The sequence below is a fragment of the Triticum dicoccoides genome, chromosome 2A (genome assembly GCF_002162155.2).
Source record: "Triticum dicoccoides isolate Atlit2015 ecotype Zavitan chromosome 2A, WEW_v2.0, whole genome shotgun sequence".
In the NCBI taxonomy this organism is placed as follows: Eukaryota; Viridiplantae; Streptophyta; class Magnoliopsida; order Poales; family Poaceae; genus Triticum; species Triticum dicoccoides.
In genome coordinates, this window is record NC_041382.1 from 633,080,911 (window position 1) to 633,095,151 (window position 14,241).

Below are 14,241 nucleotides of genomic sequence, written 5' to 3' on the forward strand. Positions count from 1 at the left end.
CAGTAGTAGCGAAGGAACCGCTCGATCGGGTTCAGTTAACAGCCATCAATTGATCGCTCGGGTTCAGTAACGCGTAGCCTGCAGTGCAATCGCTGGGGTTCAGTTAGAGCCCAACGCCTCGCTCGGGTTCAGTTAGAGCCAACGCCTCTTCACACACGCGTGTACGTGTACGAGAGAAACGTGCATTGCTCGGCCCCTGACCTCCCACCGTAACCGGGAACTCCCCGAAATTTTCCTCCCCCTCGCTTCTACCACGGTTTTTTCCGTCATAGACGGCCCAAAGAATGTCATGCAGCTGCGTCTCCGGCCCGCCCATGACGAAAAGCCCATTTTCTGTCTTGATTTTTTGTCATAGAAGTAGGAGCCCACCACATCTATGATGATACTAGGTTTTGTCACAATTATCGTCATAGAAGTGTCATATGTATGACAGAAAAAAAAATCATTCGGCCCAAAATGTGACGGATGTGTCTGTTTTTGTAGTGCATGCTTTATGGATTAGAACCCGGACTTCAACAACATTTTGAACGTCATGGAGCATATGACATGTTCCAGGAGTTGAAGTTAATATTTCAAGCAAATGCCCTAATTGAGAGATATGAAGTCTCCAATAAGTTCTACAGCTGCAAGATGGAGGAGAATAGTTCTGTCAGTGAACATATACTCAGAATGTCTCGTACGATAACCACTTGACTCAGCTGGGAGTTAATCTTCCGGTTGATAGTGTCATTGACAGAGTTCTTCAATCACTGCCACCAAGCTACAAGAGCTCCATGATGAACTATAATATGCAAGGGATGGATATGACGATTCCCGAGCTCTTCGTAATGCTAAAGGCTATGGAGTTAGAAATCAAGAAGGAGCATCAAATGTTGATGGTCAAAAAGACCACCAGTTTCAAGAAAAAGGGTAAAGGGAAGAAGAAAGGGAACTTCAAGAAGAACGGCAAACAAGTTGTTGCTCAAGAGAAGAAACCCAAGTCTGGACCTAAGCCTGAGACTGAGTGCTTCTACTGCAAAGGGACTGGTCACTAGAAGAGGAATTGCCCCAAGTATTTGGCGGATGAGAAGGATGACAAGGTGAACAAAGGTATATGTGATATACATGTTATTGATGTGTACCTTACTAGAGCTCGTAGTAGCACCTCTATATTTGATACTGGTTTTGTTACTAATATTTGCAACTCGAAACCGGGACTGCGGATTAAGCGAAGACTTTCTAAGGACGACGTGACGATGCGCGTGGGAAATGGTTACAAAGTCAATGTGATCGTCGTTGGCACGGTACCTCTACATCTACCTTCGGGATTAGTTTTAGACCTAAATAATTGCTATTTGGTGCCAGCTTTAAGCATGAACATTATATCTGGATCTTGTTTGATGCAAGACGGTTATTCATTTAAATCTGAGAATAATGGTTGTTCTATTTATATGAGTAATATCTTTTATGGTCATGCACCCTTGAAGAGTGGTCTATTTGTGTTGAATCTCGATAGTAGTGATACACATATTCATAATATTGAAGCCAAAAGATGTAGAGTTGGTAATGATAGTACAACTTATTTGTGGCACTACCGTTTGGGTCATATTGATGTAAAGCTCATGAAGGAACTCCATAATGATGGACTTCTGGAATCACTTGATTATGAATCACTTGGTACTTGTGAACCATGCCTCATGGGGAAGATGACTAAAATGCCATTCTCCGGAACAATGGAGCGAGCAACGGATTTGTTGGAAATCATACATACTGATGTATGTGGTCCAATGAATATTGAGGCTCGCGGTGGGTATCGTCATTTTCTCACCTTCACAAATGATTTGAGCAGATATGGGTATATCTACTTAATGAAACATATGTCTGAAACATTTAAAAAGTTCAAAGAATTTCAGAGTGAAGTGGAAAATCATCGTAACAAGAAAATAAAGTTTCTACGATCTGATCGTGGAGGAGAATATTTGAGTTATGAGTTTGGTCTACATTTGAAACAATGTGGAATAGTTTCTCAACTCATGCCACCCGAAACACCACAGCGTAATGGTGTGTCCGAATGTCGTAATCGTGCTTTACTAGATATGGTGCGATCTATGATGTCTCTTACTGATTTACCGCTATCGTTTTGGGGTTATGCTTTAGAGACAGCTACATTCACGTTAAATAGGGCACCATCAAAACCTGTTGAGACGATGCCTTATGAACTGTGGTTTGGCAAGAAACCAAAGGTGTCGTTTCTTAAAGTTTGAGGCTATGATGTTTATGTGAAAAAGCTTCAACGTGATAAGCTCGAACCCAAATAAGAGAAATGTGTCTTCATTGGATACCCAAATGAAACTATTGGGTACACCTTCTATCACAGATCCGAAGGCAAGACATTTGTTGCTAAGAATGGATCCTTTCTAGAGAAAGAGTTTCTCTCGAAAGAAGTGAGTGGGAGGAAAGTAGAACTTGATGAGGTAACTGTACCTGCTCCCTTATTGGAAAGTAGTTCATCACATAAACCAGTTCCTGTGACACCTACACCAATTAGTGAGGAAACTAATGATGTTGATCATGAAACTTCAGATCAAGTTACTACCGAACCTCGTAGGTCAACCAGAATAAGATCCATACCAGAGTGGTACGGTAATCCTATTCTGGAGGTCATGTTACTTGACCATGACGAGCCTACGAACTATGAGGAAGCGATGATGAGCCCAGATTCCGAAAAATGGCTTGAAGCCATGAAATCTGAGTTGGGATCCATGTATGAGAACAAAGTGTGGACTTTGGTTGACTTGCCCGATGATCGCCAAGCCATCGAGAATAAATGGATCTTCAAGAAGAAGACTGACGCTGATGGTAACATTACTGTCTACAAAGCTCGACTTATTGCGAAAGGTTTTCGACAAGTTCAAGGAGTTGACTATGATGAGACCTTCTCACCCATAGTGATGCTTAAGTCCGTCCGAAGCATGTTAGCAATTGCCGCATTTTATGATTATGAAATTTGGCAAATGGATGTCAAGACTACATTCCTGAATGGATTTCTGGAAGAAGAGTTGTATATGATGCAACCTGAAGGTTTTATCGATCCAAAGGGTACTAACAAAGTGTGCAAGCTCCACCGATCCATTTATGGACCGGTGCAAGCCTCTAGGAGTTGGAATAAACGTTTTGATAGTGTGATCAAAGCATATGGTTTTATACAGACTTTTGGAGAAGACTGTATTTATAAGAAAGTGAGTGGGAGCTCTGTAGCATTTCTAATATTATCTGTGGATGACATATTGTTGATTGGAAATGATATAGACTTTCTGGATAGCATAAAAGGATACTTGAATAAGAGTTTTTCAATGAAAGACCTCGGTGAAGATGCTTATATATTGGGCATCAAGATCTATAGAGATAGATCAGGATGCTTAATTGGACTTTCACAAAGCACATACCTTGATAAAGTTTTGAAGAAGTTCAAAATGGATCAAGCTAAGAAAGGGTTCTTGCATGTGTTATAGGGTGTGAAGTTGAGTAAGACTCGATGCCCGACCACTGCATAAAATGAAAAGTGTTCCATATGCTTCACCCATAGGCTCTATCATGTATGCAATGTTGTGTACCAGACCTGATGTGTGCCTTGCTATTAGTTGAGCAGGGAGGTACCAAAGTAATCCAGGAGTGGATCACTAGACAGCGGTCAAGAACATCCTGAAATACCTGAAAAGGACTAAGGATATGTTTCTCGTTTATGGAGGTGACAAAGAGCTTGTCGTAAATAGTTACGTCGATGCAAGCTTTGATACTGATCCGGAGGATTCTAAATCACAAACCGGATACGTGTTTTTATTGAACGGTGGAGCTGTTAGTGAGCAGTTCTAAACAAAGCGTTGTGGAAGGATCTACGTGTGAAGCGGAGTACATAGCTGCTTCGGAAGCAACAAATGAAGGAGTTCATATCCGATCTAGGTGTTATACCTAGTGCATCGGGTCCAATGAAAATCTTTTGTGACAATACTCGTGCAATTGCCTTGGCAAAGGAATCCGTATTTCACAAGAAAACCGAACACATAAATGGACGCTTCAGTTCCATTCACGATCAAGTCCAGGTGGGAGACATAGAGATTTGCAAGATACATACGGATCTGAATGTTGCATACCCTTTGACTAAGCCTCTCTCACGAGCAAAACATGATCATCACCAAGGCTCCATGGGTGTTATAATCATTACTGTGTAATCTAGATTATTGACTCTAGTGCAAGTGGGAGACTGAAGGAAATATTCCCTAGAGGCAATAATAAAGTTATTATGTATTTCCTTATTTCATGATAAATGTTTATTATTCATGCTAGAATTGTATTAACCGGAAACATAATACATGTGTGAATACATAGACAAATAGATTGTCACTAGTATGCCTCTACTTGACTAGCTCGTTGAATCAATGATGGTTATGTTCCCTAACCATAGACATGAGTTGCCATTTGATTAACAGTATCACATCATTAGAGAATGATCTGATTGACATGACCCATTCTGTTAGCTTAGCACATGATCGTTTAGTTTACTGCTATTGCTTTCTTCATGACTAATACATGTTCCTATGACTATGAGATTATGCAACTCCCGATTACCGTAGGAACACTTTGTGTGCTACCAAACGTCACAAAGTAACTAGGTGATTATAAAGGTGCTCTACAGGTCTCTCCAATGGTACTTGTTGAGTTGGCATAGATCGAGACTAGGATTTGTCACTCCGATTGTCGGAGAGGTATCTCTGGGCCCTCTCGGTAATGCACATCACTATAAGCCTTGCAAGAAATGTAACTAATGAGTTAGTTGTGGGATGATGCATTACGAAACGAGTAAAGAGACTTGCCGGTAACGAGATTGAACTAGGTATTGAGATACCGACGATCGAATCTCGGGCAAGTAACATACCGATGACAAAGGGAACAACATATATTGTTATGCGGTTTGACCGATAAAGATCTTTGTAGAATATTTAGGAACCAATATGAGCATCCAGGTTCCTCTATTGGTTATTGACCGGAGACGTGTCTCAGTCATGTCTGCATAGTTCTCGAACCCGTAGGGTCCGCACGCTTAAAGTTCTGTGATGATCGGTATTATGAGTTTTTGTGTTTTGATGTACCGAAGGTAGTTCGGAGTCCTGGATATGATCACGGACATGATGAGGAGTCTCTAAATGGTCGAGACGTAAATATCAATATATTGGATGACTATGTTCGGACACCGGAAGGGTTCCGGGAGGTTTCGGACATATACCGGAGTACCCGGGGTTACCGGACCCCCCCGGAAGCTATTCGACATTACGGGCCTTAGTGGAGAAGAGAGAGGGCAGCCAGGAGGTGGTGCGCGGCCCCCCTTGCCCCAATCCGAATTGGACAAGGGGAAGGGGCGGCGGCCCCGCTCTTCTTCCTTCTTTCCACCTCCTCCTTCCCCCTTCTCCTTCTTGGAATAGGAAAGGGGGGACAAACCTACTTGAAGTAGGATTGCCCCCACTTGGGTGCGCCTCTCCCCTGGCCGGCCCTCTCCTTCTCCCCCCTTTATATACGGGGCAGGGGCACCCCAAAGACACAACAATTGATCTGTTGATCTCTTAGCCGTGTGCGGTGCCCCCCTCCGCCATAATCCACCTCGGTTATATCATAGCGGTGCTTAGGCGAAGCCCTACGTCCGTAGCTTCATCAACATCGTCACCACGCCGTCGTGCTGACGAAACTATCCCTCGAGCTCTACTAGATCGTGAGTTTGCGAGACGTCACCGAGCTGAACGTGTGCTAAACACGGAGGTGCCGTACGTTCAGTGTTGAGGATCGGTCAATCATGAAGACGTACGACTACATCAACCGCGTTGTTATAACGCTTCCGCTTAATGATCTACGGGGGTACATAGACAACACTCTCCCCTCTCGTTCCTATGCATCACCATAATCTTGTGTGTGCGTAGGAATTTTTTTGAAATTACTATGTTCCCCAACATCAACATTGGCTGACTTGCCTACAACAGCCGGTTCAATGATAGTAACTACCATATTCTTCTTTGTTTTCTTGTTGGCCCAAGTCTTGGCCATGGCAGTTTTCGGCTTCTTGGTCTAGAAGGCGGAGTCAGCCTGAATGAGTACAGAAAAGATTATGCAAGGCATAATGAAGAGTTAAACCGTATTGAACCAGATAAAGATAAACACTTACAAGTGGAGCTAGATTTTTTTAAAGAATGATGGCAGGCCAACTTTATTGCAGTTCTCCTGAGACTCGCCAAGCAGCGTTCTTACCATTTTAAAGACTTCTTCAGTTGCAAAGTTGTCTTCAGTGTACCGTTGGGGGTCATTTGGCTCGCCAGAGTACTCACACATTAAGCCAGGACGACGGCTTCAGGGAAGTATCTTCCAAGAGACCCAGCACCGGGTCAAGTCAACTCCAATTAACCCATGAGCCAATAAAGCTTTAGCCTTGGAGAGGAATGGGAAGGCCTCTCCATGTTCTTCTGGGATAATTTTGCTCGGCGGGTCAAAATCCACGTTCAACTCTAAACCCAAGCAAAGGGTTTTCCGTTGCTAGAGCAGTATTTTTGTAGTTAAATCAAGTGGTCACCCATCCCTTGGGGTGGCTTGGTAAGACGGTGGAGGGAAAGTTGTTGTCTCTCCATCTCTAAATAGAGATCCCACCTAATTCTTGACTTGGGCCATTTTGACATTAAGTCTGATGGTTTGTATAAAAGAACTCTTTGAAGAGGGGAACAGTGGGTGCCATTTGCAGGTAAACTTCACAGAAGATTTGAAAGTGGCAAATGTTGGATACAGAGTTCGGGCCTATATCTTGAGGGTGCAAGTTGAAGTAGTGGAGGAGGTCCCGAAGGAATGTAGACCCGGGTGGGGTAAAACCTCTGAGTATGTGATCAGTGAAGACTACAATTTCATCCTCAACAAGAGTAGGGATTATTTCTCCATTGCTAACTCGCCATCCAATTTCCTGCTGAGTCACCAATAGGCCTTGGCCTACGTAATCATTGAGGATTTCTTTGGTGTCAGAGAATGTTCCCAGTTGACGGTAGTCATTTTTGGTGGATTAAAAGCTACGGCCTGGAGGTAAAGTATGACGGGTGAATACTACGGTGATAAGTTGCTTAATGGTTACAAATAACAATTCAATAGCTGCAAACCAACTATGGATCTAAGATTAATCATTGTTGTGAATCATGAGGAAATCATAAGCCGCCCGTAAGATGAAGGGTGGGTCAGCGCAGCTAAGAGTTTACATGTTTTAAATATGAGCTACCCTAGCCATGGAATGAAGTAATCTTCAGGTTGTGCGAATATGGCGGGTCAAGCCATAAAAGTATGAGCCAGCAAGGTATCTTTGGAATTCTTGGCGGGTTACAATTTTGTTAGTAAACCGCCTTTGTTAGTGAGGAGATGTCTCTTAGGTTCATTGACAAGCTGGCGGTTTACAAAGTTCATAGATAAGTTGGTCGGGTGCTGGCGGGTTATAAGGTTGTTATTAAGCCGCCCGAACGGTGAATGGCGAGTAAATGATCTGTGGATTCAAGGATTGCTAAAATTTTGCTAAGTGTTGGGCAAACAAGTTTTACAGATCGCAACTATAATTCTGGATCTATGATAGTTCAGCAGAAGAAGAATAATTGCTAAACCTAAAGTGCAGTAGTGGATAAAGTGGAAGTCTGTGCATGGCTTCTGAAGAAGAGGGATTTGTCCAAAATATGAAAATGAGCTACGACAAATACCTCTTCACCGCTTCCTAGTTTTTGGATTGAGCTATGTTTTCTAACCAAGAGTTGTATGAACTTGGTCGAACGGTGATGAACTCGATGAACTAGGATGTTCAAATGTGGATCTGACAAAGGAGTAAAACGGTACCTGACGGTGTTGGTGAAGAGCGGACGAGCACTGCCATTTTTTGGTCACAATCAAGTTGATGCAGCGGCCCGGATGGGGTTGCTGGTGAAGATCAGTTGGGGCGACAGACGGCACAAGGAAGAAGAAGAAGATGAGGCGCAGAGGTAAAAAGTGAAAAAGGGGGACCCCCCCCCCCCCGTGCCTATTTATAAGGAAAGGTTGGTGAAACAGTAAATGGCATGCATGGAAATCGAGGAGGCAATATGATTATCACAACAGAGGAGGCGCCTCGATTCTCGGATGGATAATTAATGCAAAAAGATACGTTGTGATGTCATTAGTTTTTTGTGGATTTATTTTACATGACGTCATGGTGGGTTACAAGGTTAGTTCAAAGGTTAAAGCTTTGGAAGAATTGAAGAAGACTCGCCAACTGGAGATGAAGATTGACATGAACAAGTTCAAATCAATATGGGGCCTAATGTGGGGGATATAACCCCACGGTGTGACCCGCCCAGGAGGGGCCGGGTTACACTATTGGCGACTCAATAGAGAGAGCCTAAATAGGCCCAAGAAGAGAAGATATGAAGACTGGAGGCGGCTCACTGATACGTCTCCAACGTATCTATAATTTTTGATTGCTCCATGCTATTATATTATATATTTTGGATGTTAATGGGCTTTATTTTACACTTTTATATCATTTTTGGGACTAACCTACTAATTAGAGGCCCAGCCCAAATTGTTGTTTTTTTGCCTATTTTAGAGTTTCGCTAAAAAGGAATATCAAACGGAGTCCAAACGGAATGAAACCTTCGGGAACGTGATTTTCTCAACAAATGTGATCCAGGAGACTTGGAGTGTGCGTCAAGAAACAACCGAGGAATCCATGAGGCAGGGGCGCGCCTACCCCCCTGGGCGCGCCCTCCACCCTCGTGGGCCCCTCGTTGGTCCACCGACGTACTTCTTCCTCCTATATATATCCACGTACCCCCCAAACATCTAGGAGCACCACGAAAACCTAATTCCACCGCCACAACCTTCTATACCCGAGAGATCCCATCTTGGGGCCTTTTCCGGAGATCCGCCGGAGGGGGCATTGATCACGAAGGGCCTCTACATCAACTCCATGGCCTCTCCGGTGATGTGTGAGTAGTTTACTTCAGACCTTCGGGTCCATAGTTATTAGCTAGATTGCTTCTTCTCTCTCTTTGGATCTGAATACAAAGTTCTCCTTGATTCTCTTGGAGATCTATTTGATGTAATCTTCTTTTGCGGTGTGTTTGTCGAGATCCGATGAATTGTGGGTTTATGATCCAGTTTATCTATGAACAATATTTGATTCTCCTCTGAATTCTTTTATGTATGGTTGGTTTATCTTTGCAAGTCTCTTCGAATTATCAGTTTGGTTTGGCCTACTAGATTGATCTTTCTTGCAATGGGAGAAGTGTTTAGCTTTGGGTTCAATCTTACGGTGCTCGATCCCAGTGACAGAAAGGGAACCGACACGTATTGTATTGTTGCCATTGAGGATAAAAAGATGGGGTTTATATCATATTGCATGAGTTTATCCCTCTACATCATGTCATCTTACTTAAAGCATTACTCTATTCTTATGAACTTAATACTCTAGATGCATGCTGGATAGCAGTCGATGTGTGGAGTAATAGTAGTAGATGCAGAATCATTTCGGTCTACTTGTCTCGGATGTGATGCCTATATACATGATCATACCTAGATATTCTCATAACTATGCTCAATTCTATCAATTGCTCGACAGTAATTCGTTTACCCACCATAATACTTATGCTCTTGAGAGAAGCCACTAGTGAAACCTATGGCCCGCTGGTCTATCTTCCATCATATTAATCTTCTAATACTTAGTTATTTCTATTGTCGTTTATTTTACTTTGCATCTTTATCATAAAAATACCAAAAATATTATCTTATCATATCTATCAGATCTCACTCTCGTAAGGGACCGTGAAGGGATTGACAACCCCTTTATCGTGTTGGTTGCGAGGTTCTTATTTGTTTGTGTAGGTGTGTGGGACTCGAGCGTGATCTCCTACTGGATTGATACCTTGGTTCTCAAAAACTAAGGGAAATACTTATGCTACTTTACTGCATCACCCTTTCCTCTTCAAGGGAAAACCAACGCAGTGCTCAAGAGGCGAGCCTGTTGAAGGCCCAAGACATGGCGACAGTGCTACAACCCGGATATGTGAGCCGCCCGATGGCGGCTTGCCTAGCAAGGCAAGGCGACTTAGAACCCGAGTTGGACACGTTGTGTGATCCGGCTTGGACTCTTGTAAGCCCAGGGCCTCGACCTGTGTATATAAAGGCAAGACCCTGTGGCGGGTTAACTCAAGTAACAACCAACCGATAGCTAGGTCAAGCGTTTCCGCTCCCTTGTAATCCATACATGATCAATACCACACAAATCAGGATGTAGGCTTTTACCTTGTTGCGAGGGGCCAAACCTAGGTAAACTCGTGTCCTTCGTCCCGTTCAACCCCTTCGAGCTAACCTACGTTGTGATGGCTTCACACCTAAGTCCCTTCACGAGGGCATCTGCCGTGACAAAACCACGACAAAGGGGGTGAACGAAATATGCCCTAGAGGCAATAATAAAGTTGTTATTTATATTTCCTTATATCATGATAAATGTTTATTATTCATGCTAGAATTGTATTAACTGGAAACTTAGTACATGTGTGAATACATAGACAAACAGAATGTCACTAGTATGCCACTACTTGACTAGCTCGTTAATCAAAGATGGTTAAGTTTCCTAGCCATGGACAAAGAGTTGCCATTTGATAAACGGGATCACATGATTAGAGAATGATGTGATTGACTTGACCCATCTGTTAGCTTATCATAATGATCGTCTAGTTTATTTCTATTGCTTTCTTCATGACTTATACATGTTCCTATGACTATGAGATCATGCAACTCCCGAACACCGGAGGAACACTTTGTGTGCTACCAAACATCACAACGTAACTGGGTGATTATAAAGGTGCTCTACAGGTGTCTCCAATGGTGTTTGTTGAGTTCGCATAGATCGAGATTAGGATTTGTCACTCTGTCTATCGGAGAGGTATCTCTAGGCCCTCTCGGTAATGTACATCACTATGAGCCTTGCAAGCAATATGATTAATGAGTTAGTTGTGGAATGATGCATTACGGAACGAGTAAAGAGACTTGCCGGTAACGATATTGAACTAGGTATTGAGATACCGACGATCGATTCTCGGGCAAGTAACATACAGATGACAAAAGGAACAATGTATGTTGTTATGCGGTTCGACCGATAAAGATCTTCATAGAATATGTTGGAGCCAATATGGGCATCCAATTTCTGCTATTGGTTATTGACCAGAGAGGTGTCTCGGTCATGTCTACATAGTTCTCGAACCCATAGGGTCCGCACGCTTAACGTTCGTTGATGATATAGTACTATATGAATTATGTATGTTGGTGACCGAATGTTGTTCAGAGTCCCGAATAAGATCACGGACATGACGAGGAACTCCAGAATGGTCAGAGATAAAGATTGATATATGGGATAATAGTGTTTGGTCTCCGGAAGGGTTTTGGAATTCACTGGAAGGGGTTCCGGATGTTTGCCGAAATGTTTGGGTACGAGAACACTTTATTTGGGCAAAAGGGGAAAGCCCACAAGGTTTTTGGAAAGAGCAAAAGGAAGTTTTGCGGAGTCCAGGGGCCAGACGCCAGGGTCCCTGGCATCTGGGTTCAGACGCCGGGATCCCTGGCGTCTGGTCCTGGAGTCCGAGAAGGACTCTCGCCTTTAGGGTGAAACTGACTTTGTGTAGGCTTTTATTCAAAGTTTCATCCCCAAGGCTCAACATATAAATAGAGGGGTAGGGCTACCACCCAAGACACATCAAGAAACACCAAGCCGTGTGTCGGCAACCCCGTCCCCTCTAGTTTATTCTTCGTCATACTTTTCGTAGCGCTTAGGCGAAGCCCTGCGAAGATTGTTCTTCACCAACACCGTCACCACGCCGTCGTGCTGTCGGAACTCATCTACTACTTCGCCCATCTTGCTGGATCAAGAAGGCGAGGACGTCATCAAGCTGAACGTGTGCTGAACGCGGAGGTGTCGTACGTTTGGTACTTGATCAGGACGGGTCATGAAGGTGTACGACTACATCAACCGCGTTGATAAAACGCTTCTGCTTTCGATCTATGAGGGTACGTGGACACACTCTCCCCTGTCGTTGCTATGCATCACCATGATAGATCTTGCGTGTGCGTAGGAAATTTTTTGAAATTACTGTGTTCCCCAATAGTGGCATCTGAGCCAGGTTTATGCATAGATGTTATATGCGCGAGTAGAACACAAAGGAGTTGTGGGCGTGGGTATATACATATTTCTTGCCTTCACTAGTTGATTCTTGATTCAGCGGCATTGTTGGATGAAGCGGCCCAGACCGACATTATGCGTACGCTTACACCAGACTGGTTCTACCGACGTGCTTCGCACACAAGTGGCTAGTGGGTGTCTATTTCTTCAGCTTTAGTTGAATCGGATTCAATGAATAGGGTTCTTTCTGAAGATCAAAAAGCAATCACTATACCGTGTTGTGGTTTTTGATGCGTAGGTAAGAACAGTTCTTGCTCAGCCCATAGCAACGACGTAAAACATGCAACAACAAAGTAGAGGGCGTTTATGTAGCGACCAAACCTCAAACAGTCTGATCTCTGTGCATTAGTGTCATCCCTGGATCGGTAATGCTTACACACACAGTACTTGAGGATTTATAACAGAGTAGCAATCACACACTTATTACATCGAATGTCTCAAAAGAGAACTTATTACAATACATATGGCTTAAGGCCATCTAATACGATAACAACGGAAGGCTTGGAAGATAAAGTGAGTCCATCAACTCCAACGGCATCACTGAGTGAAAGACCATGACCTAAGGCTCCTTACTCGTCGTCTGAAAAGTCTGCAACATGATACGTTGTAGCCCGAAACGGGTCAGCACATGGAATATGCTGGCAGTGTAACACAAGAGAGTAATGAACAGAATAATGCTACCACTACATGCATATATGGCTGGTGGAGGCTGTATGGTTGATATGTTTTGCGAAAAGCCAATTTTTCCCTACTGCAAAGGAATATATTTTTCTTAACTACAAAGTTGGTTGAAAAATATTGAGAAGGTAAACCCCATCTCAATCCCAATTAAAATTAATTAATAACCAAACAAAATTAATTTAGAGTGATGAGATCCACATGATAATCCAAGAACTAGATACTCAAGATGTCCATAACCGGGGACACGGCTAATCATGATTAGTTGGTACACTCTGCAGAGGTTTGTGCACTTTTCCCCACAAGACTCGATCTCCTCCGTTGGATTTCTCGCACTACATAATGTTTGAGAAATGGATGACCGAGACACAGTCTTTCCGAAGAGGTCCCCTTAACCGATAGATAGGTCGGTACACCTACAATCCCCTACATCTGCTAGCCCATCATGGAAAGGTTTCCCACAACTTACTCAAATATGCCAGAGCCCATAATGGCATGTGGCTGCACACGGAAGTTTCCAGCATGAATAATCTTATGATCCCTTTGAGCCTGGGTGGCGGTCCATAGGAAAATCACACGGTACCCCGGGATTTCCAAAAATACAGGCAATCACTGGGTTCCCCAGGTGCCTCAATCCACCCAGATGTGTATTAAAGTTGCCACCTTAAGTTAACCATTAATTAACAACTCACATCTGTCATGGACACTCTCAAACCCAATCCACGTCTACGAGCATAGCATGGCAATATAAGCATAACGTAGAAGTAACTCCCAAGGTTTGATAATAAAACATGTGAATAGGTACTACCTCATCTACATCCCAGCACACAATTTATTCAGATCCTAACCATGCAATTGTTTGAGGGTTGATCTAATGCAATAAAACTGGGTAGTAAAGAGGTATGATCAAAGTGTTACTTGCCTTGCTGATGATCCGTGAAACCTAGAGACTCGATGTAGCACGCTTCGCACTCCGGGTACTCTATCACAATCAAGCAAGCATACAATAAGAAATCAAGCAAGGGCACGGGTAAAACTCAAATAAGAGATCTAACCAGAAGGTTCAACTTAAGAACTCCGGTTTGCAAAAAGAATCAAATCAAACGAAGCAACAAAACTCAAACGGCGAAAGAAACAAGCTTCGTTTACTAATCTGGACTAAAGTCAAATTTTACATTAGCAAAAACTTGTTTAGGTTGGTTAAACAGAAAGAGGGTTTCGAGACGAAACTCTAGGCGCTTGAATCGCCTGATTCCGATAAACGAGCGAAAACTTATACTAAAACGAAAATCGGATCAGAAATCGCGATCGAAAAT